This window comes from Centroberyx gerrardi, chromosome 10 (assembly GCF_048128805.1).
Source record: "Centroberyx gerrardi isolate f3 chromosome 10, fCenGer3.hap1.cur.20231027, whole genome shotgun sequence".
Classification (NCBI taxonomy): Eukaryota; Metazoa; Chordata; class Actinopteri; order Beryciformes; family Berycidae; genus Centroberyx; species Centroberyx gerrardi.
The window spans coordinates 24,005,460-24,028,764 of NC_136006.1; the positions used below are offsets into that span (position 1 = coordinate 24,005,460).

Here is a 23,305-nt window from a genome sequence, read left to right on the forward strand (position 1 = left end):
CTACATTTGCGCTGTTCAGCGACGGCAGGGACACAAATGCATGCTGTGATAAGTTTGCAGCCTCCCCGAGGGAAAGCCAGCTGTTGCTGGCACACGGGACGTGATGTCGTCCTTGTACTTCCTCTGCAAAAGTGACTGCACTGCCGCTGGCCAGCACTGTTGTTGGAGGCCCCCTGTCTCCCCCGGAGAGGGAGCAGCGCCCTCTGCTGCCTAGAAAGATGAAAAAGCTTACAGCACCTGGTATTCCCAGGCGGTCTCCCATCCAAGTACTAACCAGGCCCGACCCTGCTTAGCTTCCGAGATCGGACGAGATCGGGCGTGTTCAGAGTGGTATGGCCGTAAGCAATTGAGGCGGCGGCAGGGAGGCCTTTTATACACGGCTTAGCCTGTGCCTACTGCAGGGCCCTTTGAAAACCGGCCACCAAATGGGCCTATTTCTCTGCCCTCTATTATCATTGACGCCCTCAGCCGTTGTGCTCACCGGGAGCAAGGCCGCAGTCTTTTCTCTCCCCTACATTTGCGCTGTTCAGCGACGGCAGGGACACAAATGCATGCTGTGATAAGTTTGCAGCCTCCCCGAGGGAAAGCCAGCTGTTGCTGGCACACGGGACGTGATGTCGTCCTTGTACTTCCTCTGCAAAAGTGACTGCACTGCCGCTGGCCAGCACTGTTGTTGGAGGCCCCCTGTCTCCCCCGGAGAGGGAGCAGCGCCCTCTGCTGCCTAGAAAGATGAAAAAGCTTACAGCACCTGGTATTCCCAGGCGGTCTCCCATCCAAGTACTAACCAGGCCCGACCCTGCTTAGCTTCCGAGATCGGACGAGATCGGGCGTGTTCAGAGTGGTATGGCCGTAAGCAATTGAGGCGGCGGCAGGGAGGCCTTTTATACACGGCTTAGCCTGTGCCTACTGCAGGGCCCTTTGAAAACCGGCCACCAAATGGGCCTATTTCTCTGCCCTCTATTATCATTGACGCCCTCAGCCGTTGTGCTCACCGGGAGCAAGGCCGCAGTCTTTTCTCTCCCCTACATTTGCGCTGTTCAGCGACGGCAGGGACACAAATGCATGCTGTGATAAGTTTGCAGCCTCCCCGAGGGAAAGCCAGCTGTTGCTGGCACACGGGACGTGATGTCGTCCTTGTACTTCCTCTGCAAAAGTGACTGCACTGCCGCTGGCCAGCACTGTTGTTGGAGGCCCCCTGTCTCCCCCGGAGAGGGAGCAGCGCCCTCTGCTGCCTAGAAAGATGAAAAAGCTTACAGCACCTGGTATTCCCAGGCGGTCTCCCATCCAAGTACTAACCAGGCCCGACCCTGCTTAGCTTCCGAGATCGGACGAGATCGGGCGTGTTCAGAGTGGTATGGCCGTAAGCAATTGAGGCGGCGGCAGGGAGGCCTTTTATACACGGCTTAGCCTGTGCCTACTGCAGGGCCCTTTGAAAACCGGCCACCAAATGGGCCTATTTCTCTGCCCTCTATTATCATTGACGCCCTCAGCCGTTGTGCTCACCGGGAGCAAGGCCGCAGTCTTTTCTCTCCCCTACATTTGCGCTGTTCAGCGACGGCAGGGACACAAATGCATGCTGTGATAAGTTTGCAGCCTCCCCGAGGGAAAGCCAGCTGTTGCTGGCACACGGGACGTGATGTCGTCCTTGTACTTCCTCTGCAAAAGTGACTGCACTGCCGCTGGCCAGCACTGTTGTTGGAGGCCCCCTGTCTCCCCCGGAGAGGGAGCAGCGCCCTCTGCTGCCTAGAAAGATGAAAAAGCTTACAGCACCTGGTATTCCCAGGCGGTCTCCCATCCAAGTACTAACCAGGCCCGACCCTGCTTAGCTTCCGAGATCGGACGAGATCGGGCGTGTTCAGAGTGGTATGGCCGTAAGCAATTGAGGCGGCGGCAGGGAGGCCTTTTATACACGGCTTAGCCTGTGCCTACTGCAGGGCCCTTTGAAAACCGGCCACCAAATGGGCCTATTTCTCTGCCCTCTATTATCATTGACGCCCTCAGCCGTTGTGCTCACCGGGAGCAAGGCCGCAGTCTTTTCTCTCCCCTACATTTGCGCTGTTCAGCGACGGCAGGGACACAAATGCATGCTGTGATAAGTTTGCAGCCTCCCCGAGGGAAAGCCAGCTGTTGCTGGCACACGGGACGTGATGTCGTCCTTGTACTTCCTCTGCAAAAGTGACTGCACTGCCGCTGGCCAGCACTGTTGTTGGAGGCCCCCTGTCTCCCCCGGAGAGGGAGCAGCGCCCTCTGCTGCCTAGAAAGATGAAAAAGCTTACAGCACCTGGTATTCCCAGGCGGTCTCCCATCCAAGTACTAACCAGGCCCGACCCTGCTTAGCTTCCGAGATCGGACGAGATCGGGCGTGTTCAGAGTGGTATGGCCGTAAGCAATTGAGGCGGCGGCAGGGAGGCCTTTTATACACGGCTTAGCCTGTGCCTACTGCAGGGCCCTTTGAAAACCGGCCACCAAATGGGCCTATTTCTCTGCCCTCTATTATCATTGACGCCCTCAGCCGTTGTGCTCACCGGGAGCAAGGCCGCAGTCTTTTCTCTCCCCTACATTTGCGCTGTTCAGCGACGGCAGGGACACAAATGCATGCTGTGATAAGTTTGCAGCCTCCCCGAGGGAAAGCCAGCTGTTGCTGGCACACGGGACGTGATGTCGTCCTTGTACTTCCTCTGCAAAAGTGACTGCACTGCCGCTGGCCAGCACTGTTGTTGGAGGCCCCCTGTCTCCCCCGGAGAGGGAGCAGCGCCCTCTGCTGCCTAGAAAGATGAAAAAGCTTACAGCACCTGGTATTCCCAGGCGGTCTCCCATCCAAGTACTAACCAGGCCCGACCCTGCTTAGCTTCCGAGATCGGACGAGATCGGGCGTGTTCAGAGTGGTATGGCCGTAAGCAATTGAGGCGGCGGCAGGGAGGCCTTTTATACACGGCTTAGCCTGTGCCTACTGCAGGGCCCTTTGAAAACCGGCCACCAAATGGGCCTATTTCTCTGCCCTCTATTATCATTGACGCCCTCAGCCGTTGTGCTCACCGGGAGCAAGGCCGCAGTCTTTTCTCTCCCCTACATTTGCGCTGTTCAGCGACGGCAGGGACACAAATGCATGCTGTGATAAGTTTGCAGCCTCCCCGAGGGAAAGCCAGCTGTTGCTGGCACACGGGACGTGATGTCGTCCTTGTACTTCCTCTGCAAAAGTGACTGCACTGCCGCTGGCCAGCACTGTTGTTGGAGGCCCCCTGTCTCCCCCGGAGAGGGAGCAGCGCCCTCTGCTGCCTAGAAAGATGAAAAAGCTTACAGCACCTGGTATTCCCAGGCGGTCTCCCATCCAAGTACTAACCAGGCCCGACCCTGCTTAGCTTCCGAGATCGGACGAGATCGGGCGTGTTCAGAGTGGTATGGCCGTAAGCAATTGAGGCGGCGGCAGGGAGGCCTTTTATACACGGCTTAGCCTGTGCCTACTGCAGGGCCCTTTGAAAACCGGCCACCAAATGGGCCTATTTCTCTGCCCTCTATTATCATTGACGCCCTCAGCCGTTGTGCTCACCGGGAGCAAGGCCGCAGTCTTTTCTCTCCCCTACATTTGCGCTGTTCAGCGACGGCAGGGACACAAATGCATGCTGTGATAAGTTTGCAGCCTCCCCGAGGGAAAGCCAGCTGTTGCTGGCACACGGGACGTGATGTCGTCCTTGTACTTCCTCTGCAAAAGTGACTGCACTGCCGCTGGCCAGCACTGTTGTTGGAGGCCCCCTGTCTCCCCCGGAGAGGGAGCAGCGCCCTCTGCTGCCTAGAAAGATGAAAAAGCTTACAGCACCTGGTATTCCCAGGCGGTCTCCCATCCAAGTACTAACCAGGCCCGACCCTGCTTAGCTTCCGAGATCGGACGAGATCGGGCGTGTTCAGAGTGGTATGGCCGTAAGCAATTGAGGCGGCGGCAGGGAGGCCTTTTATACACGGCTTAGCCTGTGCCTACTGCAGGGCCCTTTGAAAACCGGCCACCAAATGGGCCTATTTCTCTGCCCTCTATTATCATTGACGCCCTCAGCCGTTGTGCTCACCGGGAGCAAGGCCGCAGTCTTTTCTCTCCCCTACATTTGCGCTGTTCAGCGACGGCAGGGACACAAATGCATGCTGTGATAAGTTTGCAGCCTCCCCGAGGGAAAGCCAGCTGTTGCTGGCACACGGGACGTGATGTCGTCCTTGTACTTCCTCTGCAAAAGTGACTGCACTGCCGCTGGCCAGCACTGTTGTTGGAGGCCCCCTGTCTCCCCCGGAGAGGGAGCAGCGCCCTCTGCTGCCTAGAAAGATGAAAAAGCTTACAGCACCTGGTATTCCCAGGCGGTCTCCCATCCAAGTACTAACCAGGCCCGACCCTGCTTAGCTTCCGAGATCGGACGAGATCGGGCGTGTTCAGAGTGGTATGGCCGTAAGCAATTGAGGCGGCGGCAGGGAGGCCTTTTATACACGGCTTAGCCTGTGCCTACTGCAGGGCCCTTTGAAAACCGGCCACCAAATGGGCCTATTTCTCTGCCCTCTATTATCATTGACGCCCTCAGCCGTTGTGCTCACCGGGAGCAAGGCCGCAGTCTTTTCTCTCCCCTACATTTGCGCTGTTCAGCGACGGCAGGGACACAAATGCATGCTGTGATAAGTTTGCAGCCTCCCCGAGGGAAAGCCAGCTGTTGCTGGCACACGGGACGTGATGTCGTCCTTGTACTTCCTCTGCAAAAGTGACTGCACTGCCGCTGGCCAGCACTGTTGTTGGAGGCCCCCTGTCTCCCCCGGAGAGGGAGCAGCGCCCTCTGCTGCCTAGAAAGATGAAAAAGCTTACAGCACCTGGTATTCCCAGGCGGTCTCCCATCCAAGTACTAACCAGGCCCGACCCTGCTTAGCTTCCGAGATCGGACGAGATCGGGCGTGTTCAGAGTGGTATGGCCGTAAGCAATTGAAGCGGCGGCAGGGAGGCCTTTTATACACGGCTTAGCCTGTGCCTACTGCAGGGCCCTTTGAAAACCGGCCACCAAATGGGCCTATTTCTCTGCCCTCTATTATCATTGACGCCCTCAGCCGTTGTGCTCACCGGGAGCAAGGCCGCAGTCTTTTCTCTCCCCTACATTTGCGCTGTTCAGCGACGGCAGGGACACAAATGCATGCTGTGATAAGTTTGCAGCCTCCCCGAGGGAAAGCCAGCTGTTGCTGGCACACGGGACGTGATGTCGTCCTTGTACTTCCTCTGCAAAAGTGACTGCACTGCCGCTGGCCAGCACTGTTGTTGGAGGCCCCCTGTCTCCCCCGGAGAGGGAGCAGCGCCCTCTGCTGCCTAGAAAGATGAAAAAGCTTACAGCACCTGGTATTCCCAGGCGGTCTCCCATCCAAGTACTAACCAGGCCCGACCCTGCTTAGCTTCCGAGATCGGACGAGATCGGGCGTGTTCAGAGTGGTATGGCCGTAAGCAATTGAGGCGGCGGCAGGGAGGCCTTTTATACACGGCTTAGCCTGTGCCTACTGCAGGGCCTTTTGAAAACCGGCCACCAAATGGGCCTATTTCTCTGCCCTCTATTATCATTGACGCCCTCAGCCGTTGTGCTCACCGGGAGCAAGGCCGCAGTCTTTTCTCTCCCCTACATTTGCGCTGTTCAGCGACGGCAGGGACACAAATGCATGCTGTGATAAGTTTGCAGCCTCCCCGAGGGAAAGCCAGCTGTTGCTGGCACACGGGACGTGATGTCGTCCTTGTACTTCCTCTGCAAAAGTGACTGCACTGCCGCTGGCCAGCACTGTTGTTGGAGGCCCCCTGTCTCCCCCGGAGAGGGAGCAGCGCCCTCTGCTGCCTAGAAAGATGAAAAAGCTTACAGCACCTGGTATTCCCAGGCGGTCTCCCATCCAAGTACTAACCAGGCCCGACCCTGCTTAGCTTCCGAGATCGGACGAGATCGGGCGTGTTCAGAGTGGTATGGCCGTAAGCAATTGAGGCGGCGGCAGGGAGGCCTTTTATACACGGCTTAGCCTGTGCCTACTGCAGGGCCTTTTGAAAACCGGCCACCAAATGGGCCTATTTCTCTGCCCTCTATTATCATTGACGCCCTCAGCCGTTGTGCTCACCGGGAGCAAGGCCGCAGTCTTTTCTCTCCCCTACATTTGCGCTGTTCAGCGACGGCAGGGACACAAATGCATGCTGTGATAAGTTTGCAGCCTCCCCGAGGGAAAGCCAGCTGTTGCTGGCACACGGGACGTGATGTCGTCCTTGTACTTCCTCTGCAAAAGTGACTGCACTGCCGCTGGCCAGCACTGTTGTTGGAGGCCCCCTGTCTCCCCCGGAGAGGGAGCAGCGCCCTCTGCTGCCTAGAAAGATGAAAAAGCTTACAGCACCTGGTATTCCCAGGCGGTCTCCCATCCAAGTACTAACCAGGCCCGACCCTGCTCAGCTTCCGAGATCGGACGAGATCGGGCGTGTTCAGAGTGGTATGGCCGTAAGCAATTGAGGCGGCGGCAGGGAGGCCTTTTATACACGGCTTAGCCTGTGCCTACTGCAGGGCCCTTTGAAAACCGGCCACCAAATGGGCCTATTTCTCTGCCCTCTATTATCATTGACGCCCTCAGCCGTTGTGCTCACCGGGAGCAAGGCCGCAGTCTTTTCTCTCCCCTACATTTGCGCTGTTCAGCGACGGCAGGGACACAAATGCATGCTGTGATAAGTTTGCAGCCTCCCCGAGGGAAAGCCAGCTGTTGCTGGCACACGGGACGTGATGTCGTCCTTGTACTTCCTCTGCAAAAGTGACTGCACTGCCGCTGGCCAGCACTGTTGTTGGAGGCCCCCTGTCTCCCCCGGAGAGGGAGCAGCGCCCTCTGCTGCCTAGAAAGATGAAAAAGCTTACAGCACCTGGTATTCCCAGGCGGTCTCCCATCCAAGTACTAACCAGGCCCGACCCTGCTTAGCTTCCGAGATCGGACGAGATCGGGCGTGTTCAGAGTGGTATGGCCGTAAGCAATTGAGGCGGCGGCAGGGAGGCCTTTTATACACGGCTTAGCCTGTGCCTACTGCAGGGCCTTTTGAAAACCGGCCACCAAATGGGCCTATTTCTCTGCCCTCTATTATCATTGACGCCCTCAGCCGTTGTGCTCACCGGGAGCAAGGCCGCAGTCTTTTCTCTCCCCTACATTTGCGCTGTTCAGCGACGGCAGGGACACAAATGCATGCTGTGATAAGTTTGCAGCCTCCCCGAGGGAAAGCCAGCTGTTGCTGGCACACGGGACGTGATGTCGTCCTTGTACTTCCTCTGCAAAAGTGACTGCACTGCCGCTGGCCAGCACTGTTGTTGGAGGCCCCCTGTCTCCCCCGGAGAGGGAGCAGCGCCCTCTGCTGCCTAGAAAGATGAAAAAGCTTACAGCACCTGGTATTCCCAGGCGGTCTCCCATCCAAGTACTAACCAGGCCCGACCCTGCTTAGCTTCCGAGATCGGACGAGATCGGGCGTGTTCAGAGTGGTATGGCCGTAAGCAATTGAGGCGGCGGCAGGGAGGCCTTTTATACACGGCTTAGCCTGTGCCTACTGCAGGGCCCTTTGAAAACCGGCCACCAAATGGGCCTATTTCTCTGCCCTCTATTATCATTGACGCCCTCAGCCGTTGTGCTCACCGGGAGCAAGGCCGCAGTCTTTTCTCTCCCCTACATTTGCGCTGTTCAGCGACGGCAGGGACACAAATGCATGCTGTGATAAGTTTGCAGCCTCCCCGAGGGAAAGCCAGCTGTTGCTGGCACACGGGACGTGATGTCGTCCTTGTACTTCCTCTGCAAAAGTGACTGCACTGCCGCTGGCCAGCACTGTTGTTGGAGGCCCCCTGTCTCCCCCGGAGAGGGAGCAGCGCCCTCTGCTGCCTAGAAAGATGAAAAAGCTTACAGCACCTGGTATTCCCAGGCGGTCTCCCATCCAAGTACTAACCAGGCCCGACCCTGCTTAGCTTCCGAGATCGGACGAGATCGGGCGTGTTCAGAGTGGTATGGCCGTAAGCAATTGAGGCGGCGGCAGGGAGGCCTTTTATACACGGCTTAGCCTGTGCCTACTGCAGGGCCCTTTGAAAACCGGCCACCAAATGGGCCTATTTCTCTGCCCTCTATTATCATTGACGCCCTCAGCCGTTGTGCTCACCGGGAGCAAGGCCGCAGTCTTTTCTCTCCCCTACATTTGCGCTGTTCAGCGACGGCAGGGACACAAATGCATGCTGTGATAAGTTTGCAGCCTCCCCGAGGGAAAGCCAGCTGTTGCTGGCACACGGGACGTGATGTCGTCCTTGTACTTCCTCTGCAAAAGTGACTGCACTGCCGCTGGCCAGCACTGTTGTTGGAGGCCCCCTGTCTCCCCCGGAGAGGGAGCAGCGCCCTCTGCTGCCTAGAAAGATGAAAAAGCTTACAGCACCTGGTATTCCCAGGCGGTCTCCCATCCAAGTACTAACCAGGCCCGACCCTGCTTAGCTTCCGAGATCGGACGAGATCGGGCGTGTTCAGAGTGGTATGGCCGTAAGCAATTGAGGCGGCGGCAGGGAGGCCTTTTATACACGGCTTAGCCTGTGCCTACTGCAGGGCCCTTTGAAAACCGGCCACCAAATGGGCCTATTTCTCTGCCCTCTATTATCATTGACGCCCTCAGCCGTTGTGCTCACCGGGAGCAAGGCCGCAGTCTTTTCTCTCCCCTACATTTGCGCTGTTCAGCGACGGCAGGGACACAAATGCATGCTGTGATAAGTTTGCAGCCTCCCCGAGGGAAAGCCAGCTGTTGCTGGCACACGGGACGTGATGTCGTCCTTGTACTTCCTCTGCAAAAGTGACTGCACTGCCGCTGGCCAGCACTGTTGTTGGAGGCCCCCTGTCTCCCCCGGAGAGGGAGCAGCGCCCTCTGCTGCCTAGAAAGATGAAAAAGCTTACAGCACCTGGTATTCCCAGGCGGTCTCCCATCCAAGTACTAACCAGGCCCGACCCTGCTTAGCTTCCGAGATCGGACGAGATCGGGCGTGTTCAGAGTGGTATGGCCGTAAGCAATTGAGGCGGCGGCAGGGAGGCCTTTTATACACGGCTTAGCCTGTGCCTACTGCAGGGCCCTTTGAAAACCGGCCACCAAATGGGCCTATTTCTCTGCCCTCTATTATCATTGACGCCCTCAGCCGTTGTGCTCACCGGGAGCAAGGCCGCAGTCTTTTCTCTCCCCTACATTTGCGCTGTTCAGCGACAGCAGGGACACAAATGCATGCTGTGATAAGTTTGCAGCCTCCCCGAGGGAAAGCCAGCTGTTGCTGGCACACGGGACGTGATGTCGTCCTTGTACTTCCTCTGCAAAAGTGACTGCACTGCCGCTGGCCAGCACTGTTGTTGGAGGCCCCCTGTCTCCCCCGGAGAGGGAGCAGCGCCCTCTGCTGCCTAGAAAGATGAAAAAGCTTACAGCACCTGGTATTCCCAGGCGGTCTCCCATCCAAGTACTAACCAGGCCCGACCCTGCTTAGCTTCCGAGATCGGACGAGATCGGGCGTGTTCAGAGTGGTATGGCCGTAAGCAATTGAGGCGGCGGCAGGGAGGCCTTTTATACACGGCTTAGCCTGTGCCTACTGCAGGGCCTTTTGAAAACCGGCCACCAAATGGGCCTATTTCTCTGCCCTCTATTATCATTGACGCCCTCAGCCGTTGTGCTCACCGGGAGCAAGGCCGCAGTCTTTTCTCTCCCCTACATTTGCGCTGTTCAGCGACGGCAGGGACACAAATGCATGCTGTGATAAGTTTGCAGCCTCCCCGAGGGAAAGCCAGCTGTTGCTGGCACACGGGACGTGATGTCGTCCTTGTACTTCCTCTGCAAAAGTGACTGCACTGCCGCTGGCCAGCACTGTTGTTGGAGGCCCCCTGTCTCCCCCGGAGAGGGAGCAGCGCCCTCTGCTGCCTAGAAAGATGAAAAAGCTTACAGCACCTGGTATTCCCAGGCGGTCTCCCATCCAAGTACTAACCAGGCCCGACCCTGCTCAGCTTCCGAGATCGGACGAGATCGGGCGTGTTCAGAGTGGTATGGCCGTAAGCAATTGAGGCGGCGGCAGGGAGGCCTTTTATACACGGCTTAGCCTGTGCCTACTGCAGGGCCCTTTGAAAACCGGCCACCAAATGGGCCTATTTCTCTGCCCTCTATTATCATTGACGCCCTCAGCCGTTGTGCTCACCGGGAGCAAGGCCGCAGTCTTTTCTCTCCCCTACATTTGCGCTGTTCAGCGACGGCAGGGACACAAATGCATGCTGTGATAAGTTTGCAGCCTCCCCGAGGGAAAGCCAGCTGTTGCTGGCACACGGGACGTGATGTCGTCCTTGTACTTCCTCTGCAAAAGTGACTGCACTGCCGCTGGCCAGCACTGTTGTTGGAGGCCCCCTGTCTCCCCCGGAGAGGGAGCAGCGCCCTCTGCTGCCTAGAAAGATGAAAAAGCTTACAGCACCTGGTATTCCCAGGCGGTCTCCCATCCAAGTACTAACCAGGCCCGACCCTGCTTAGCTTCCGAGATCGGACGAGATCGGGCGTGTTCAGAGTGGTATGGCCGTAAGCAATTGAGGCGGCGGCAGGGAGGCCTTTTATACACGGCTTAGCCTGTGCCTACTGCAGGGCCTTTTGAAAACCGGCCACCAAATGGGCCTATTTCTCTGCCCTCTATTATCATTGACGCCCTCAGCCGTTGTGCTCACCGGGAGCAAGGCCGCAGTCTTTTCTCTCCCCTACATTTGCGCTGTTCAGCGACGGCAGGGACACAAATGCATGCTGTGATAAGTTTGCAGCCTCCCCGAGGGAAAGCCAGCTGTTGCTGGCACACGGGACGTGATGTCGTCCTTGTACTTCCTCTGCAAAAGTGACTGCACTGCCGCTGGCCAGCACTGTTGTTGGAGGCCCCCTGTCTCCCCCGGAGAGGGAGCAGCGCCCTCTGCTGCCTAGAAAGATGAAAAAGCTTACAGCACCTGGTATTCCCAGGCGGTCTCCCATCCAAGTACTAACCAGGCCCGACCCTGCTTAGCTTCCGAGATCGGACGAGATCGGGCGTGTTCAGAGTGGTATGGCCGTAAGCAATTGAGGCGGCGGCAGGGAGGCCTTTTATACACGGCTTAGCCTGTGCCTACTGCAGGGCCCTTTGAAAACCGGCCACCAAATGGGCCTATTTCTCTGCCCTCTATTATCATTGACGCCCTCAGCCGTTGTGCTCACCGGGAGCAAGGCCGCAGTCTTTTCTCTCCCCTACATTTGCGCTGTTCAGCGACGGCAGGGACACAAATGCATGCTGTGATAAGTTTGCAGCCTCCCCGAGGGAAAGCCAGCTGTTGCTGGCACACGGGACGTGATGTCGTCCTTGTACTTCCTCTGCAAAAGTGACTGCACTGCCGCTGGCCAGCACTGTTGTTGGAGGCCCCCTGTCTCCCCCGGAGAGGGAGCAGCGCCCTCTGCTGCCTAGAAAGATGAAAAAGCTTACAGCACCTGGTATTCCCAGGCGGTCTCCCATCCAAGTACTAACCAGGCCCGACCCTGCTTAGCTTCCGAGATCGGACGAGATCGGGCGTGTTCAGAGTGGTATGGCCGTAAGCAATTGAGGCGGCGGCAGGGAGGCCTTTTATACACGGCTTAGCCTGTGCCTACTGCAGGGCCCTTTGAAAACCGGCCACCAAATGGGCCTATTTCTCTGCCCTCTATTATCATTGACGCCCTCAGCCGTTGTGCTCACCGGGAGCAAGGCCGCAGTCTTTTCTCTCCCCTACATTTGCGCTGTTCAGCGACGGCAGGGACACAAATGCATGCTGTGATAAGTTTGCAGCCTCCCCGAGGGAAAGCCAGCTGTTGCTGGCACACGGGACGTGATGTCGTCCTTGTACTTCCTCTGCAAAAGTGACTGCACTGCCGCTGGCCAGCACTGTTGTTGGAGGCCCCCTGTCTCCCCCGGAGAGGGAGCAGCGCCCTCTGCTGCCTAGAAAGATGAAAAAGCTTACAGCACCTGGTATTCCCAGGCGGTCTCCCATCCAAGTACTAACCAGGCCCGACCCTGCTTAGCTTCCGAGATCGGACGAGATCGGGCGTGTTCAGAGTGGTATGGCCGTAAGCAATTGAGGCGGCGGCAGGGAGGCCTTTTATACACGGCTTAGCCTGTGCCTACTGCAGGGCCCTTTGAAAACCGGCCACCAAATGGGCCTATTTCTCTGCCCTCTATTATCATTGACGCCCTCAGCCGTTGTGCTCACCGGGAGCAAGGCCGCAGTCTTTTCTCTCCCCTACATTTGCGCTGTTCAGCGACGGCAGGGACACAAATGCATGCTGTGATAAGTTTGCAGCCTCCCCGAGGGAAAGCCAGCTGTTGCTGGCACACGGGACGTGATGTCGTCCTTGTACTTCCTCTGCAAAAGTGACTGCACTGCCGCTGGCCAGCACTGTTGTTGGAGGCCCCCTGTCTCCCCCGGAGAGGGAGCAGCGCCCTCTGCTGCCTAGAAAGATGAAAAAGCTTACAGCACCTGGTATTCCCAGGCGGTCTCCCATCCAAGTACTAACCAGGCCCGACCCTGCTTAGCTTCCGAGATCGGACGAGATCGGGCGTGTTCAGAGTGGTATGGCCGTAAGCAATTGAGGCGGCGGCAGGGAGGCCTTTTATACACGGCTTAGCCTGTGCCTACTGCAGGGCCCTTTGAAAACCGGCCACCAAATGGGCCTATTTCTCTGCCCTCTATTATCATTGACGCCCTCAGCCGTTGTGCTCACCGGGAGCAAGGCCGCAGTCTTTTCTCTCCCCTACATTTGCGCTGTTCAGCGACAGCAGGGACACAAATGCATGCTGTGATAAGTTTGCAGCCTCCCCGAGGGAAAGCCAGCTGTTGCTGGCACACGGGACGTGATGTCGTCCTTGTACTTCCTCTGCAAAAGTGACTGCACTGCCGCTGGCCAGCACTGTTGTTGGAGGCCCCCCGTCTCCCCCGGAGAGGGAGCAGCGCCCTCTGCTGCCTAGAAAGATGAAAAAGCTTACAGCACCTGGTATTCCCAGGCGGTCTCCCATCCAAGTACTAACCAGGCCCGACCCTGCTTAGCTTCCGAGATCGGACGAGATCGGGCGTGTTCAGAGTGGTATGGCCGTAAGCAATTGAGGCGGCGGCAGGGAGGCCTTTTATACACGGCTTAGCCTGTGCCTACTGCAGGGCCCTTTGAAAACCGGCCACCAAATGGGCCTATTTCTCTGCCCTCTATTATCATTGACGCCCTCAGCCGTTGTGCTCACCGGGAGCAAGGCCGCAGTCTTTTCTCTCCCCTACATTTGCGCTGTTCAGCGACGGCAGGGACACAAATGCATGCTGTGATAAGTTTGCAGCCTCCCCGAGGGAAAGCCAGCTGTTGCTGGCACACGGGACGTGATGTCGTCCTTGTACTTCCTCTGCAAAAGTGACTGCACTGCCGCTGGCCAGCACTGTTGTTGGAGGCCCCCTGTCTCCCCCGGAGAGGGAGCAGCGCCCTCTGCTGCCTAGAAAGATGAAAAAGCTTACAGCACCTGGTATTCCCAGGCGGTCTCCCATCCAAGTACTAACCAGGCCCGACCCTGCTTAGCTTCCGAGATCGGACGAGATCGGGCGTGTTCAGAGTGGTATGGCCGTAAGCAATTGAGGCGGCGGCAGGGAGGCCTTTTATACACGGCTTAGCCTGTGCCTACTGCAGGGCCCTTTGAAAACCGGCCACCAAATGGGCCTATTTCTCTGCCCTCTATTATCATTGACGCCCTCAGCCGTTGTGCTCACCGGGAGCAAGGCCGCAGTCTTTTCTCTCCCCTACATTTGCGCTGTTCAGCGACGGCAGGGACACAAATGCATGCTGTGATAAGTTTGCAGCCTCCCCGAGGGAAAGCCAGCTGTTGCTGGCACACGGGACGTGATGTCGTCCTTGTACTTCCTCTGCAAAAGTGACTGCACTGCCGCTGGCCAGCACTGTTGTTGGAGGCCCCCTGTCTCCCCCGGAGAGGGAGCAGCGCCCTCTGCTGCCTAGAAAGATGAAAAAGCTTACAGCACCTGGTATTCCCAGGCGGTCTCCCATCCAAGTACTAACCAGGCCCGACCCTGCTTAGCTTCCGAGATCGGACGAGATCGGGCGTGTTCAGAGTGGTATGGCCGTAAGCAATTGAGGCGGCGGCAGGGAGGCCTTTTATACACGGCTTAGCCTGTGCCTACTGCAGGGCCCTTTGAAAACCGGCCACCAAATGGGCCTATTTCTCTGCCCTCTATTATCATTGACGCCCTCAGCCGTTGTGCTCACCGGGAGCAAGGCCGCAGTCTTTTCTCTCCCCTACATTTGCGCTGTTCAGCGACAGCAGGGACACAAATGCATGCTGTGATAAGTTTGCAGCCTCCCCGAGGGAAAGCCAGCTGTTGCTGGCACACGGGACGTGATGTCGTCCTTGTACTTCCTCTGCAAAAGTGACTGCACTGCCGCTGGCCAGCACTGTTGTTGGAGGCCCCCCGTCTCCCCCGGAGAGGGAGCAGCGCCCTCTGCTGCCTAGAAAGATGAAAAAGCTTACAGCACCTGGTATTCCCAGGCGGTCTCCCATCCAAGTACTAACCAGGCCCGACCCTGCTTAGCTTCCGAGATCGGACGAGATCGGGCGTGTTCAGAGTGGTATGGCCGTAAGCAATTGAGGCGGCGGCAGGGAGGCCTTTTATACACGGCTTAGCCTGTGCCTACTGCAGGGCCCTTTGAAAACCGGCCACCAAATGGGCCTATTTCTCTGCCCTCTATTATCATTGACGCCCTCAGCCGTTGTGCTCACCGGGAGCAAGGCCGCAGTCTTTTCTCTCCCCTACATTTGCGCTGTTCAGCGACGGCAGGGACACAAATGCATGCTGTGATAAGTTTGCAGCCTCCCCGAGGGAAAGCCAGCTGTTGCTGGCACACGGGACGTGATGTCGTCCTTGTACTTCCTCTGCAAAAGTGACTGCACTGCCGCTGGCCAGCACTGTTGTTGGAGGCCCCCTGTCTCCCCCGGAGAGGGAGCAGCGCCCTCTGCTGCCTAGAAAGATGAAAAAGCTTACAGCACCTGGTATTCCCAGGCGGTCTCCCATCCAAGTACTAACCAGGCCCGACCCTGCTTAGCTTCCGAGATCGGACGAGATCGGGCGTGTTCAGAGTGGTATGGCCGTAAGCAATTGAGGCGGCGGCAGGGAGGCCTTTTATACACGGCTTAGCCTGTGCCTACTGCAGGGCCCTTTGAAAACCGGCCACCAAATGGGCCTATTTCTCTGCCCTCTATTATCATTGACGCCCTCAGCCGTTGTGCTCACCGGGAGCAAGGCCGCAGTCTTTTCTCTCCCCTACATTTGCGCTGTTCAGCGACGGCAGGGACACAAATGCATGCTGTGATAAGTTTGCAGCCTCCCCGAGGGAAAGCCAGCTGTTGCTGGCACACGGGACGTGATGTCGTCCTTGTACTTCCTCTGCAAAAGTGACTGCACTGCCGCTGGCCAGCACTGTTGTTGGAGGCCCCCTGTCTCCCCCGGAGAGGGAGCAGCGCCCTCTGCTGCCTAGAAAGATGAAAAAGCTTACAACACCTGGTATTCCCAGGCGGTCTCCCATCCAAGTACTAACCAGGCCCGACCCTGCTTAGCTTCCGAGATCGGACGAGATCGGGCGTGTTCAGAGTGGTATGGCCGTAAGCAATTGAGGCGGCGGCAGGGAGGCCTTTTATACACGGCTTAGCCTGTGCCTACTGCAGGGCCCTTTGAAAACCGGCCACCAAATGGGCCTATTTCTCTGCCCTCTATTATCATTGACGCCCTCAGCCGTTGTGCTCACCGGGAGCAAGGCCGCAGTCTTTTCTCTCCCCTACATTTGCGCTGTTCAGCGACGGCAGGGACACAAATGCATGCTGTGATAAGTTTGCAGCCTCCCCGAGGGAAAGCCAGCTGTTGCTGGCACACGGGACGTGATGTCGTCCTTGTACTTCCTCTGCAAAAGTGACTGCACTGCCGCTGGCCAGCACTGTTGTTGGAGGCCCCCTGTCTCCCCCGGAGAGGGAGCAGCGCCCTCTGCTGCCTAGAAAGATGAAAAAGCTTACAGCACCTGGTATTCCCAGGCGGTCTCCCATCCAAGTACTAACCAGGCCCGACCCTGCTTAGCTTCCGAGATCGGACGAGATCGGGCGTGTTCAGAGTGGTATGGCCGTAAGCAATTGAGGCAGCGGCAGGGAGGCCTTTTATACACGGCTTAGCCTGTGCCTACTGCAGGGCCCTTTGAAAACCGGCCACCAAATGGGCCTATTTCTCTGCCCTCTATTATCATTGACGCCCTCAGCCGTTGTGCTCACCGGGAGCAAGGCCGCAGTCTTTTCTCTCCCCTACATTTGCGCTGTTCAGCGACGGCAGGGACACAAATGCATGCTGTGATAAGTTTGCAGCCTCCCCGAGGGAAAGCCAGCTGTTGCTGGCACACGGGACGTGATGTCGTCCTTGTACTTCCTCTGCAAAAGTGACTGCACTGCCGCTGGCCAGCACTGTTGTTGGAGGCCCCCTGTCTCCCCCGGAGAGGGAGCAGCGCCCTCTGCTGCCTAGAAAGATGAAAAAGCTTACAGCACCTGGTATTCCCAGGCGGTCTCCCATCCAAGTACTAACCAGGCCCGACCCTGCTTAGCTTCCGAGATCGGACGAGATCGGGCGTGTTCAGAGTGGTATGGCCGTAAGCAATTGAGGCGGCGGCAGGGAGGCCTTTTATACACGGCTTAGCCTGTGCCTACTGCAGGGCCCTTTGAAAACCGGCCACCAAATGGGCCTATTTCTCTGCCCTCTATTATCATTGACGCCCTCAGCCGTTGTGCTCACCGGGAGCAAGGCCGCAGTCTTTTCTCTCCCCTACATTTGCGCTGTTCAGCGACGGCAGGGACACAAATGCATGCTGTGATAAGTTTGCAGCCTCCCCGAGGGAAAGCCAGCTGTTGCTGGCACACGGGACGTGATGTCGTCCTTGTACTTCCTCTGCAAAAGTGACTGCACTGCCGCTGGCCAGCACTGTTGTTGGAGGCCCCCTGTCTCCCCCGGAGAGGGAGCAGCGCCCTCTGCTGCCTAGAAAGATGAAAAAGCTTACAGCACCTGGTATTCCCAGGCGGTCTCCCATCCAAGTACTAACCAGGCCCGACCCTGCTTAGCTTCCGAGATCGGACGAGATCGGGCGAGATCGGGCGTGTTCAGAGTGGTATGGCCGTAAGCAATTGAGGCGGCGGCAGGGAGGCCTTTTATACACGGCTTAGCCTGTGCCTACTGCAGGGCCCTTTGAAAACCGGCCACCAAATGGGCCTATTTCTCTGCCCTCTATTATCATTGACGCCCTCAGCCGTTGTGCTCACCGGGAGCAAGGCCGCAGTCTTTTCTCTCCCCTACATTTGCGCTGTTCAGCGACGGCAGGGACACAAATGCATGCTGTGATAAGTTTGCAGCCTCCCCGAGGGAAAGCCAGCTGTTGCTGGCACACGGGACGTGATGTCGTCCTTGTACTTCCTCTGCAAAAGTGACTGCACTGCCGCTGGCCAGCACTGTTGTTGGAGGCCCCCTGTCTCCCCCGGAGAGGGAGCAGCGCCCTCTGCTGCCTAGAAAGATGAAAAAGCTTACAGCACCTGGTATTCCCAGGCGGTCTCCCATCCAAGTACTAACCAGGCCCGACCCTGCTTAGCTTCCGAGATCGGACGAGATCGGGCGAGATCGGGCGTGTTCAGAGTGGTATGGCCGTAAGCAATTGAGGCGGCGGCAGGGAGGCCTTTTATACACGGCTTAGCCTGTGCCTACTGCAGGGCCCTTTGAAAACCGGCCACCAAATGGGCCTATTTCTCTGCCCTCTATTATCATTGACGCCCTCAGCCGTTGTGCTCACCGGGAGCAAGGCCGCAGTCTTTTCTCTCCCCTACATTTGCGCTGTTCAGCGACGGCAGGGACACAAATGCATGCTGTGATAAGTTTGCAGCCTCCCCGAGGGAAAGCCAGCTGTTGCTGGCACACGGGACGTGATGTCGTCCTTGTACTTCCTCTGCAAAAGTGACTGCACTGCCGCTGGCCAGCACTGTTGTTGGAGGCCCCCTGTCTCCCCCGGAGAGGGAGCAGCGCCCTCTGCTGCCTAGAAAGATGAAAAAGCTTACAGCACCTGGTATTCCCAGGCGGTCTCCCATCCAAGTACTAACCAGGCCCGACCCTGCTTAGCTTCCGAGATCGGACGAGATCGGGCGTGTTCAGAGTGGTATGGCCGTAAGCAATTGAGGCGGCGGCAGGGAGGCCTTTTATACACGGCTTAGCCTGTGCCTACTGCAGGGCCCTTTGAAAACCGGCCACCAAATGGGCCTATTTCTCTGCCCTCTATTATCATTGACGCCCTCAGCCGTTGTGCTCACCGGGAGCAAGGCCGCAGTCTTTTCTCTCCCCTACATTTGCGCTGTTCAGCGACGGCAGGGACACAAATGCATGCTGTGATAAGTTTGCAGCCTCCCCGAGGGAAAGCCAGCTGTTGCTGGCACACGGGACGTGATGTCGTCCTTGTACTTCCTCTGCAAAAGTGACTGCACTGCCGCTGGCCAGCACTGTTGTTGGAGGCCCCCTGTCTCCCCCGGAGAGGGAGCAGCGCCCTCTGCTGCCTAGAAAGATGAAAAAGCTTACAGCACCTGGTATTCCCAGGCGGTCTCCCATCCAAGTACTAACCAGGCCCGACCCTGCTTAGCTTCCGAGATCGGACGAGATCGGGCGTGTTCAGAGTGGTATGGCCGTAAGCAATTGAGGCGGCGGCAGGGAGGCCTTTTATACACGGCTTAGCCTGTGCCTACTGCAGGGCCCTTTGAAAACCGGCCACCAAATGGGCCTATTTCTCTGCCCTCTATTATCATTGACGCCCTCAGCCGTTGTGCTCACCGGGAGCAAGGCCGCAGTCTTTTCTCTCCCCTACATTTGCGCTGTTCAGCGACGGCAGGGACACAAATGCATGCTGTGATAAGTTTGCAGCCTCCCCGAGGGAAAGCCAGCTGTTGCTGGCACACGGGACGTGATGTCGTCCTTGTACTTCCTCTGCAAAAGTGACTGCACTGCCGCTGGCCAGCACTGTTGTTGGAGGCCCCCTGTCTCCCCCGGAGAGGGAGCAGCGCCCTCTGCTGCCTAGAAAGATGAAAAAGCTTACAGCACCTGGTATTCCCAGGCGGTCTCCCATCCAAGTACTAACCAGGCCCGACCCTGCTTAGCTTCCGAGATCGGACGAGATCGGGCGTGTTCAGAGTGGTATGGCCGTAAGCAATTGAGGCGGCGGCAGGGAGGCCTTTTATACACGGCTTAGCCTGTGCCTACTGCAGGGCCCTTTGAAAACCGGCCACCAAATGGGCCTATTTCTCTGCCCTCTATTATCATTGACGCCCTCAGCCATTGTGCTCACCGGGAGCAAGGCCGCAGTCTTTTCTCTCCCCTACATTTGCGCTGTTCAGCGACGGCAGGGACACAAATGCATGCTGTGATAAGTTTGCAGCCTCCCCGAGGGAAAGCCAGCTGTTGCTGGCACACGGGACGTGATGTCGTCCTTGTACTTCCTCTGCAAAAGTGACTGCACTGCCGCTGGCCAGCACTGTTGTTGGAGGCCCCCTGTCTCCCCCGGAGAGGGAGCAGCGCCCTCTGCTGCCTAGAAAGATGAAAAAGCTTACAGCACCTGGTATTCCCAGGCGGTCTCCCATCCAAGTACTAACCAGGCCCGACCCTGCTTAGCTTCCGAGATCGGACGAGATCGGGCGTGTTCAGAGTGGTATGGCCGTAAGCAATTGAGGCGGCGGCAGGGAGGCCTTTTATACACGGCTTAGCCTGTGCCTACTGCAGGGCCCTTTGAAAACCGGCCACCAAATGGGCCTATTTCTCTGCCCTCTATTATCATTGACGCCCTCAGCCGTTGTGCTCACCGGGAGCAAGGCCGCAGTCTTTTCTCTCCCCTACATTTGCGCTGTTCAGCGACGGCAGGGACACAAATGCATGCTGTGATAAGTTTGCAGCCTCCCCGAGGGAAAGCCAGCTGTTGCTGGCACACGGGACGTGATGTCGTCCTTGTACTTCCTCTGCAAAAGTGACTGCACTGCCGCTGGCCAGCACTGTTGTTGGAGGCCCCCTGTCTCCCCCGGAGAGGGAGCAGCGCCCTCTGCTGCCTAGAAAGATGAAAAAGCTTACAGCACCTGGTATTCCCAGGCGGTCTCCCATCCAAGTACTAACCAGGCCCGACCCTGCTTAGCTTCCGAGATCGGACGAGATCGGGCGTGTTCAGAGTGGTATGGCCGTAAGCAATTGAGGCGGCGGCAGGGAGGCCTTTTATACACGGCTTAGCCTGTGCCTACTGCAGGGCCCTTTGAAAACCGGCCACCAAATGGGCCTATTTCTCTGCCCTCTATTGTCATTGACGCCCTCAGCCGTTGTGCTCACCGGGAGCAAGGCCGCAGTCTTTTCTCTCCCCTACATTTGCGCTGTTCAGCGACGGCAGGGACACAAATGCATGCTGTGATAAGTTTGCAGCCTCCCCGAGGGAAAGCCAGCTGTTGCTGGCACACGGGACGTGATGTCGTCCTTGTACTTCCTCTGCAAAAGTGACTGCACTGCCGCTGGCCAGCACTGTTGTTGGAGGCCCCCTGTCTCCCCCGGAGAGGGAGCAGCGCCCTCTGCTGCCTAGAAAGATGAAAAAGCTTACAGCACCTGGTATTCCCAGGCGGTCTCCCATCCAAGTACTAACCAGGCCCGACCCTGCTTAGCTTCCGAGATCGGACGAGATCGGGCGTGTTCAGAGTGGTATGGCCGTAAGCAATTGAGGCGGCGGCAGGGAGGCCTTTTATACACGGCTTAGCCTGTGCCTACTGCAGGGCCCTTTGAAAACCGGCCACCAAATGGGCCTATTTCTCTGCCCTCTATTATCATTGACGCCCTCAGCCGTTGTGCTCACCGGGAGCAAGGCCGCAGTCTTTTCTCTCCCCTACATTTGCGCTGTTCAGCGACGGCAGGGACACAAATGCATGCTGTGATAAGTTTGCAGCCTCCCCGAGGGAAAGCCAGCTGTTGCTGGCACACGGGACGTGATGTCGTCCTTGTACTTCCTCTGCAAAAGTGACTGCACTGCCGCTGGCCAGCACTGTTGTTGGAGGCCCCCTGTCTCCCCCGGAGAGGGAGCAGCGCCCTCTGCTGCCTAGAAAGATGAAAAAGCTTACAGCACCTGGTATTCCCAGGCGGTCTCCCATCCAAGTACTAACCAGGCCCGACCCTGCTTAGCTTCCGAGATCGGACGAGATCGGGCGTGTTCAGAGTGGTATGGCCGTAAGCAATTGAGGCGGCGGCAGGGAGGCCTTTTATACACGGCTTAGCCTGTGCCTACTGCAGGGCCCTTTGAAAACCGGCCACCAAATGGGCCTATTTCTCTGCCCTCTATTATCATTGACGCCCTCAGCCGTTGTGCTCACCGGGAGCAAGGCCGCAGTCTTTTCTCTCCCCTACATTTGCGCTGTTCAGCGACGGCAGGGACACAAATGCATGCTGTGATAAGTTTGCAGCCTCCCCGAGGGAAAGCCAGCTGTTGCTGGCACACGGGACGTGATGTCGTCCTTGTACTTCCTCTGCAAAAGTGACTGCACTGCCGCTGGCCAGCACTGTTGTTGGAGGCCCCCTGTCTCCCCCGGAGAGGGAGCAGCGCCCTCTGCTGCCTAGAAAGATGAAAAAGCTTACAGCACCTGGTATTCCCAGGCGGTCTCCCATCCAAGTACTAACCAGGCCCGACCCTGCTTAGCTTCCGAGATCGGACGAGATCGGGCGAGATCGGGCGTGTTCAGAGTGGTATGGCCGTAAGCAATTGAGGCGGCGGCAGGGAGGCCTTTTATACACGGCTTAGCCTGTGCCTACTGCAGGGCCCTTTGAAAACCGGCCACCAAATGGGCCTATTTCTCTGCCCTCTATTATCATTGACGCCCTCAGCCGTTGTGCTCACCGGGAGCAAGGCCGCAGTCTTTTCTCTCCCCTACATTTGCGCTGTTCAGCGACGGCAGGGACACAAATGCATGCTGTGATAAGTTTGCAGCCTCCCCGAGGGAAAGCCAGCTGTTGCTGGCACACGGGACGTGATGTCGTCCTTGTACTTCCTCTGCAAAAGTGACTGCACTGCCGCTGGCCAGCACTGTTGTTGGAGGCCCCCTGTCTCCCCCGGAGAGGGAGCAGCGCCCTCTGCTGCCTAGAAAGATGAAAAAGCTTACAGCACCTGGTATTCCCAGGCGGTCTCCCATCCAAGTACTAACCAGGCCCGACCCTGCTTAGCTTCCGAGATCGGACGAGATCGGGCGAGATCGGGCGTGTTCAGAGTGGTATGGCCGTAAGCAATTGAGGCGGCGGCAGGGAGGCCTTTTATACACGGCTTAGCCTGTGCCTACTGCAGGGCCCTTTGAAAACCGGCCACCAAATGGGCCTATTTCTCTGCCCTCTATTATCATTGACGCCCTCAGCCGTTGTGCTCACCGGGAGCAAGGCCGCAGTCTTTTCTCTCCCCTACATTTGCGCTGTTCAGCGACGGCAGGGACACAAATGCATGCTGTGATAAGTTTGCAGCCTCCCCGAGGGAAAGCCAGCTGTTGCTGGCACACGGGACGTGATGTCGTCCTTGTACTTCCTCTGCAAAAGTGACTGCACTGCCGCTGGCCAGCACTGTTGTTGGAGGCCCCCTGTCTCCCCCGGAGAGGGAGCAGCGCCCTCTGCTGCCTAGAAAGATGAAAAAGCTTACAGCACCTGGTATTCCCAGGCGGTCTCCCATCCAAGTACTAACCAGGCCCGACCCTGCTTAGCTTCCGAGATCGGACGAGATCGGGCGTGTTCAGAGTGGTATGGCCGTAAGCAATTGAGGCGGCGGCAGGGAGGCCTTTTATACACGGCTTAGCCTGTGCCTACTGCAGGGCCCTTTGAAAACCGGCCACCAAATGGGCCTATTTCTCTGCCCTCTATTATCATTGACGCCCTCAGCCGTTGTGCTCACCGGGAGCAAGGCCGCAGTCTTTTCTCTCCCCTACATTTGCGCTGTTCAGCGACGGCAGGGACACAAATGCATGCTGTGATAAGTTTGCAGCCTCCCCGAGGGAAAGCCAGCTGTTGCTGGCACACGGGACGTGATGTCGTCCTTGTACTTCCTCTGCAAAAGTGACTGCACTGCCGCTGGCCAGCACTGTTGTTGGAGGCCCCCTGTCTCCCCCGGAGAGGGAGCAGCGCCCTCTGCTGCCTAGAAAGATGAAAAAGCTTACAGCACCTGGTATTCCCAGGCGGTCTCCCATCCAAGTAC

The 23,305-nt window shown here is 57.5% G+C and overlaps 41 non-coding genes and 4 pseudogenes across 41 annotated transcripts; all 45 read right to left on the reverse strand.

The window, feature by feature from the left end:
* Window positions 1–225: 225 nt before the first annotated feature.
* Window positions 226–344, reverse strand: LOC144540034 (5S ribosomal RNA). The gene has a single exon (XR_013505258.1). It is a non-coding gene; the product is annotated as a 5S ribosomal RNA (ribosomal RNA).
* A 392-nt stretch (window positions 345–736) lies between these two features.
* LOC144540035 (5S ribosomal RNA) lies at window positions 737–855 on the reverse strand. Its single transcript, XR_013505259.1, has one exon. It is a non-coding gene; the product is annotated as a 5S ribosomal RNA (ribosomal RNA).
* Window positions 856–1,247: 392 nt separating this feature from the next.
* LOC144540036 (5S ribosomal RNA) lies at window positions 1,248–1,366 on the reverse strand. The gene has a single exon (XR_013505260.1). It is a non-coding gene; the product is annotated as a 5S ribosomal RNA (ribosomal RNA).
* A 392-nt stretch (window positions 1,367–1,758) lies between these two features.
* LOC144540038 (5S ribosomal RNA) lies at window positions 1,759–1,877 on the reverse strand. Its single transcript, XR_013505262.1, has one exon. It is a non-coding gene; the product is annotated as a 5S ribosomal RNA (ribosomal RNA).
* Window positions 1,878–2,269: 392 nt separating this feature from the next.
* On the reverse strand, window positions 2,270–2,388 carry LOC144540039 (5S ribosomal RNA). Its single transcript, XR_013505263.1, has one exon. It is a non-coding gene; the product is annotated as a 5S ribosomal RNA (ribosomal RNA).
* A 392-nt stretch (window positions 2,389–2,780) lies between these two features.
* Window positions 2,781–2,899, reverse strand: LOC144540040 (5S ribosomal RNA). The gene has a single exon (XR_013505264.1). It is a non-coding gene; the product is annotated as a 5S ribosomal RNA (ribosomal RNA).
* Window positions 2,900–3,291: 392 nt separating this feature from the next.
* Window positions 3,292–3,410, reverse strand: LOC144540041 (5S ribosomal RNA). Its single transcript, XR_013505265.1, has one exon. It is a non-coding gene; the product is annotated as a 5S ribosomal RNA (ribosomal RNA).
* Window positions 3,411–3,802: 392 nt separating this feature from the next.
* Window positions 3,803–3,921, reverse strand: LOC144540042 (5S ribosomal RNA). Its single transcript, XR_013505266.1, has one exon. It is a non-coding gene; the product is annotated as a 5S ribosomal RNA (ribosomal RNA).
* Window positions 3,922–4,313: 392 nt separating this feature from the next.
* On the reverse strand, window positions 4,314–4,432 carry LOC144540043 (5S ribosomal RNA). Its single transcript, XR_013505267.1, has one exon. It is a non-coding gene; the product is annotated as a 5S ribosomal RNA (ribosomal RNA).
* A 392-nt stretch (window positions 4,433–4,824) lies between these two features.
* On the reverse strand, window positions 4,825–4,943 carry LOC144540044 (5S ribosomal RNA). The gene has a single exon (XR_013505268.1). It is a non-coding gene; the product is annotated as a 5S ribosomal RNA (ribosomal RNA).
* A 392-nt stretch (window positions 4,944–5,335) lies between these two features.
* Window positions 5,336–5,454, reverse strand: LOC144540045 (5S ribosomal RNA). The gene has a single exon (XR_013505269.1). It is a non-coding gene; the product is annotated as a 5S ribosomal RNA (ribosomal RNA).
* Window positions 5,455–5,846: 392 nt separating this feature from the next.
* Window positions 5,847–5,965, reverse strand: LOC144540047 (5S ribosomal RNA). The gene has a single exon (XR_013505270.1). It is a non-coding gene; the product is annotated as a 5S ribosomal RNA (ribosomal RNA).
* Window positions 5,966–6,357: 392 nt separating this feature from the next.
* LOC144541149 (5S ribosomal RNA) lies at window positions 6,358–6,476 on the reverse strand. The gene has a single exon (XR_013506364.1). It is a non-coding gene; the product is annotated as a 5S ribosomal RNA (ribosomal RNA).
* A 392-nt stretch (window positions 6,477–6,868) lies between these two features.
* On the reverse strand, window positions 6,869–6,987 carry LOC144540048 (5S ribosomal RNA). The gene has a single exon (XR_013505271.1). It is a non-coding gene; the product is annotated as a 5S ribosomal RNA (ribosomal RNA).
* Window positions 6,988–7,379: 392 nt separating this feature from the next.
* Window positions 7,380–7,498, reverse strand: LOC144540050 (5S ribosomal RNA). Its single transcript, XR_013505273.1, has one exon. It is a non-coding gene; the product is annotated as a 5S ribosomal RNA (ribosomal RNA).
* A 392-nt stretch (window positions 7,499–7,890) lies between these two features.
* LOC144540051 (5S ribosomal RNA) lies at window positions 7,891–8,009 on the reverse strand. The gene has a single exon (XR_013505274.1). It is a non-coding gene; the product is annotated as a 5S ribosomal RNA (ribosomal RNA).
* Window positions 8,010–8,401: 392 nt separating this feature from the next.
* Window positions 8,402–8,520, reverse strand: LOC144540052 (5S ribosomal RNA). The gene has a single exon (XR_013505275.1). It is a non-coding gene; the product is annotated as a 5S ribosomal RNA (ribosomal RNA).
* A 392-nt stretch (window positions 8,521–8,912) lies between these two features.
* LOC144540053 (5S ribosomal RNA) lies at window positions 8,913–9,031 on the reverse strand. Its single transcript, XR_013505276.1, has one exon. It is a non-coding gene; the product is annotated as a 5S ribosomal RNA (ribosomal RNA).
* Window positions 9,032–9,423: 392 nt separating this feature from the next.
* LOC144540054 (5S ribosomal RNA) lies at window positions 9,424–9,542 on the reverse strand. The gene has a single exon (XR_013505277.1). It is a non-coding gene; the product is annotated as a 5S ribosomal RNA (ribosomal RNA).
* A 392-nt stretch (window positions 9,543–9,934) lies between these two features.
* LOC144541150 (5S ribosomal RNA) lies at window positions 9,935–10,053 on the reverse strand. The gene has a single exon (XR_013506365.1). It is a non-coding gene; the product is annotated as a 5S ribosomal RNA (ribosomal RNA).
* Window positions 10,054–10,445: 392 nt separating this feature from the next.
* Window positions 10,446–10,564, reverse strand: LOC144540055 (5S ribosomal RNA). Its single transcript, XR_013505278.1, has one exon. It is a non-coding gene; the product is annotated as a 5S ribosomal RNA (ribosomal RNA).
* Window positions 10,565–10,956: 392 nt separating this feature from the next.
* Window positions 10,957–11,075, reverse strand: LOC144540056 (5S ribosomal RNA). Its single transcript, XR_013505279.1, has one exon. It is a non-coding gene; the product is annotated as a 5S ribosomal RNA (ribosomal RNA).
* A 392-nt stretch (window positions 11,076–11,467) lies between these two features.
* Window positions 11,468–11,586, reverse strand: LOC144540057 (5S ribosomal RNA). The gene has a single exon (XR_013505280.1). It is a non-coding gene; the product is annotated as a 5S ribosomal RNA (ribosomal RNA).
* A 392-nt stretch (window positions 11,587–11,978) lies between these two features.
* Window positions 11,979–12,097, reverse strand: LOC144540058 (5S ribosomal RNA). Its single transcript, XR_013505281.1, has one exon. It is a non-coding gene; the product is annotated as a 5S ribosomal RNA (ribosomal RNA).
* A 392-nt stretch (window positions 12,098–12,489) lies between these two features.
* On the reverse strand, window positions 12,490–12,608 carry LOC144540059 (5S ribosomal RNA). The gene has a single exon (XR_013505282.1). It is a non-coding gene; the product is annotated as a 5S ribosomal RNA (ribosomal RNA).
* Window positions 12,609–13,000: 392 nt separating this feature from the next.
* Window positions 13,001–13,119, reverse strand: LOC144540061 (5S ribosomal RNA). Its single transcript, XR_013505284.1, has one exon. It is a non-coding gene; the product is annotated as a 5S ribosomal RNA (ribosomal RNA).
* Window positions 13,120–13,511: 392 nt separating this feature from the next.
* Window positions 13,512–13,630, reverse strand: LOC144540062 (5S ribosomal RNA). Its single transcript, XR_013505285.1, has one exon. It is a non-coding gene; the product is annotated as a 5S ribosomal RNA (ribosomal RNA).
* Window positions 13,631–14,022: 392 nt separating this feature from the next.
* On the reverse strand, window positions 14,023–14,141 carry LOC144540063 (5S ribosomal RNA). The gene has a single exon (XR_013505286.1). It is a non-coding gene; the product is annotated as a 5S ribosomal RNA (ribosomal RNA).
* Window positions 14,142–14,533: 392 nt separating this feature from the next.
* LOC144540064 (5S ribosomal RNA) lies at window positions 14,534–14,652 on the reverse strand. Its single transcript, XR_013505287.1, has one exon. It is a non-coding gene; the product is annotated as a 5S ribosomal RNA (ribosomal RNA).
* Window positions 14,653–15,044: 392 nt separating this feature from the next.
* Window positions 15,045–15,163, reverse strand: LOC144540065 (5S ribosomal RNA). Its single transcript, XR_013505288.1, has one exon. It is a non-coding gene; the product is annotated as a 5S ribosomal RNA (ribosomal RNA).
* Window positions 15,164–15,555: 392 nt separating this feature from the next.
* LOC144540902 (5S ribosomal RNA) lies at window positions 15,556–15,674 on the reverse strand. The gene has a single exon (XR_013506120.1). It is a non-coding gene; the product is annotated as a 5S ribosomal RNA (ribosomal RNA).
* Window positions 15,675–16,066: 392 nt separating this feature from the next.
* Window positions 16,067–16,185, reverse strand: LOC144540066 (5S ribosomal RNA). Its single transcript, XR_013505289.1, has one exon. It is a non-coding gene; the product is annotated as a 5S ribosomal RNA (ribosomal RNA).
* Window positions 16,186–16,577: 392 nt separating this feature from the next.
* On the reverse strand, window positions 16,578–16,696 carry LOC144540067 (5S ribosomal RNA). The gene has a single exon (XR_013505290.1). It is a non-coding gene; the product is annotated as a 5S ribosomal RNA (ribosomal RNA).
* Window positions 16,697–17,088: 392 nt separating this feature from the next.
* On the reverse strand, window positions 17,089–17,217 carry LOC144541252 (5S ribosomal RNA; annotated as a pseudogene).
* Window positions 17,218–17,609: 392 nt separating this feature from the next.
* Window positions 17,610–17,738, reverse strand: LOC144541253 (5S ribosomal RNA; annotated as a pseudogene).
* A 392-nt stretch (window positions 17,739–18,130) lies between these two features.
* On the reverse strand, window positions 18,131–18,249 carry LOC144540068 (5S ribosomal RNA). The gene has a single exon (XR_013505291.1). It is a non-coding gene; the product is annotated as a 5S ribosomal RNA (ribosomal RNA).
* A 392-nt stretch (window positions 18,250–18,641) lies between these two features.
* On the reverse strand, window positions 18,642–18,760 carry LOC144540069 (5S ribosomal RNA). The gene has a single exon (XR_013505292.1). It is a non-coding gene; the product is annotated as a 5S ribosomal RNA (ribosomal RNA).
* Window positions 18,761–19,152: 392 nt separating this feature from the next.
* Window positions 19,153–19,271, reverse strand: LOC144540070 (5S ribosomal RNA). Its single transcript, XR_013505293.1, has one exon. It is a non-coding gene; the product is annotated as a 5S ribosomal RNA (ribosomal RNA).
* Window positions 19,272–19,663: 392 nt separating this feature from the next.
* On the reverse strand, window positions 19,664–19,782 carry LOC144540072 (5S ribosomal RNA). Its single transcript, XR_013505295.1, has one exon. It is a non-coding gene; the product is annotated as a 5S ribosomal RNA (ribosomal RNA).
* Window positions 19,783–20,174: 392 nt separating this feature from the next.
* Window positions 20,175–20,293, reverse strand: LOC144540073 (5S ribosomal RNA). Its single transcript, XR_013505296.1, has one exon. It is a non-coding gene; the product is annotated as a 5S ribosomal RNA (ribosomal RNA).
* A 392-nt stretch (window positions 20,294–20,685) lies between these two features.
* Window positions 20,686–20,804, reverse strand: LOC144540074 (5S ribosomal RNA). Its single transcript, XR_013505297.1, has one exon. It is a non-coding gene; the product is annotated as a 5S ribosomal RNA (ribosomal RNA).
* A 392-nt stretch (window positions 20,805–21,196) lies between these two features.
* Window positions 21,197–21,315, reverse strand: LOC144540075 (5S ribosomal RNA). Its single transcript, XR_013505298.1, has one exon. It is a non-coding gene; the product is annotated as a 5S ribosomal RNA (ribosomal RNA).
* A 392-nt stretch (window positions 21,316–21,707) lies between these two features.
* Window positions 21,708–21,836, reverse strand: LOC144541254 (5S ribosomal RNA; annotated as a pseudogene).
* Window positions 21,837–22,228: 392 nt separating this feature from the next.
* On the reverse strand, window positions 22,229–22,357 carry LOC144541255 (5S ribosomal RNA; annotated as a pseudogene).
* Window positions 22,358–22,749: 392 nt separating this feature from the next.
* Window positions 22,750–22,868, reverse strand: LOC144540076 (5S ribosomal RNA). Its single transcript, XR_013505299.1, has one exon. It is a non-coding gene; the product is annotated as a 5S ribosomal RNA (ribosomal RNA).
* Between the last annotated feature and the right edge of the window lie 437 nt (window positions 22,869–23,305).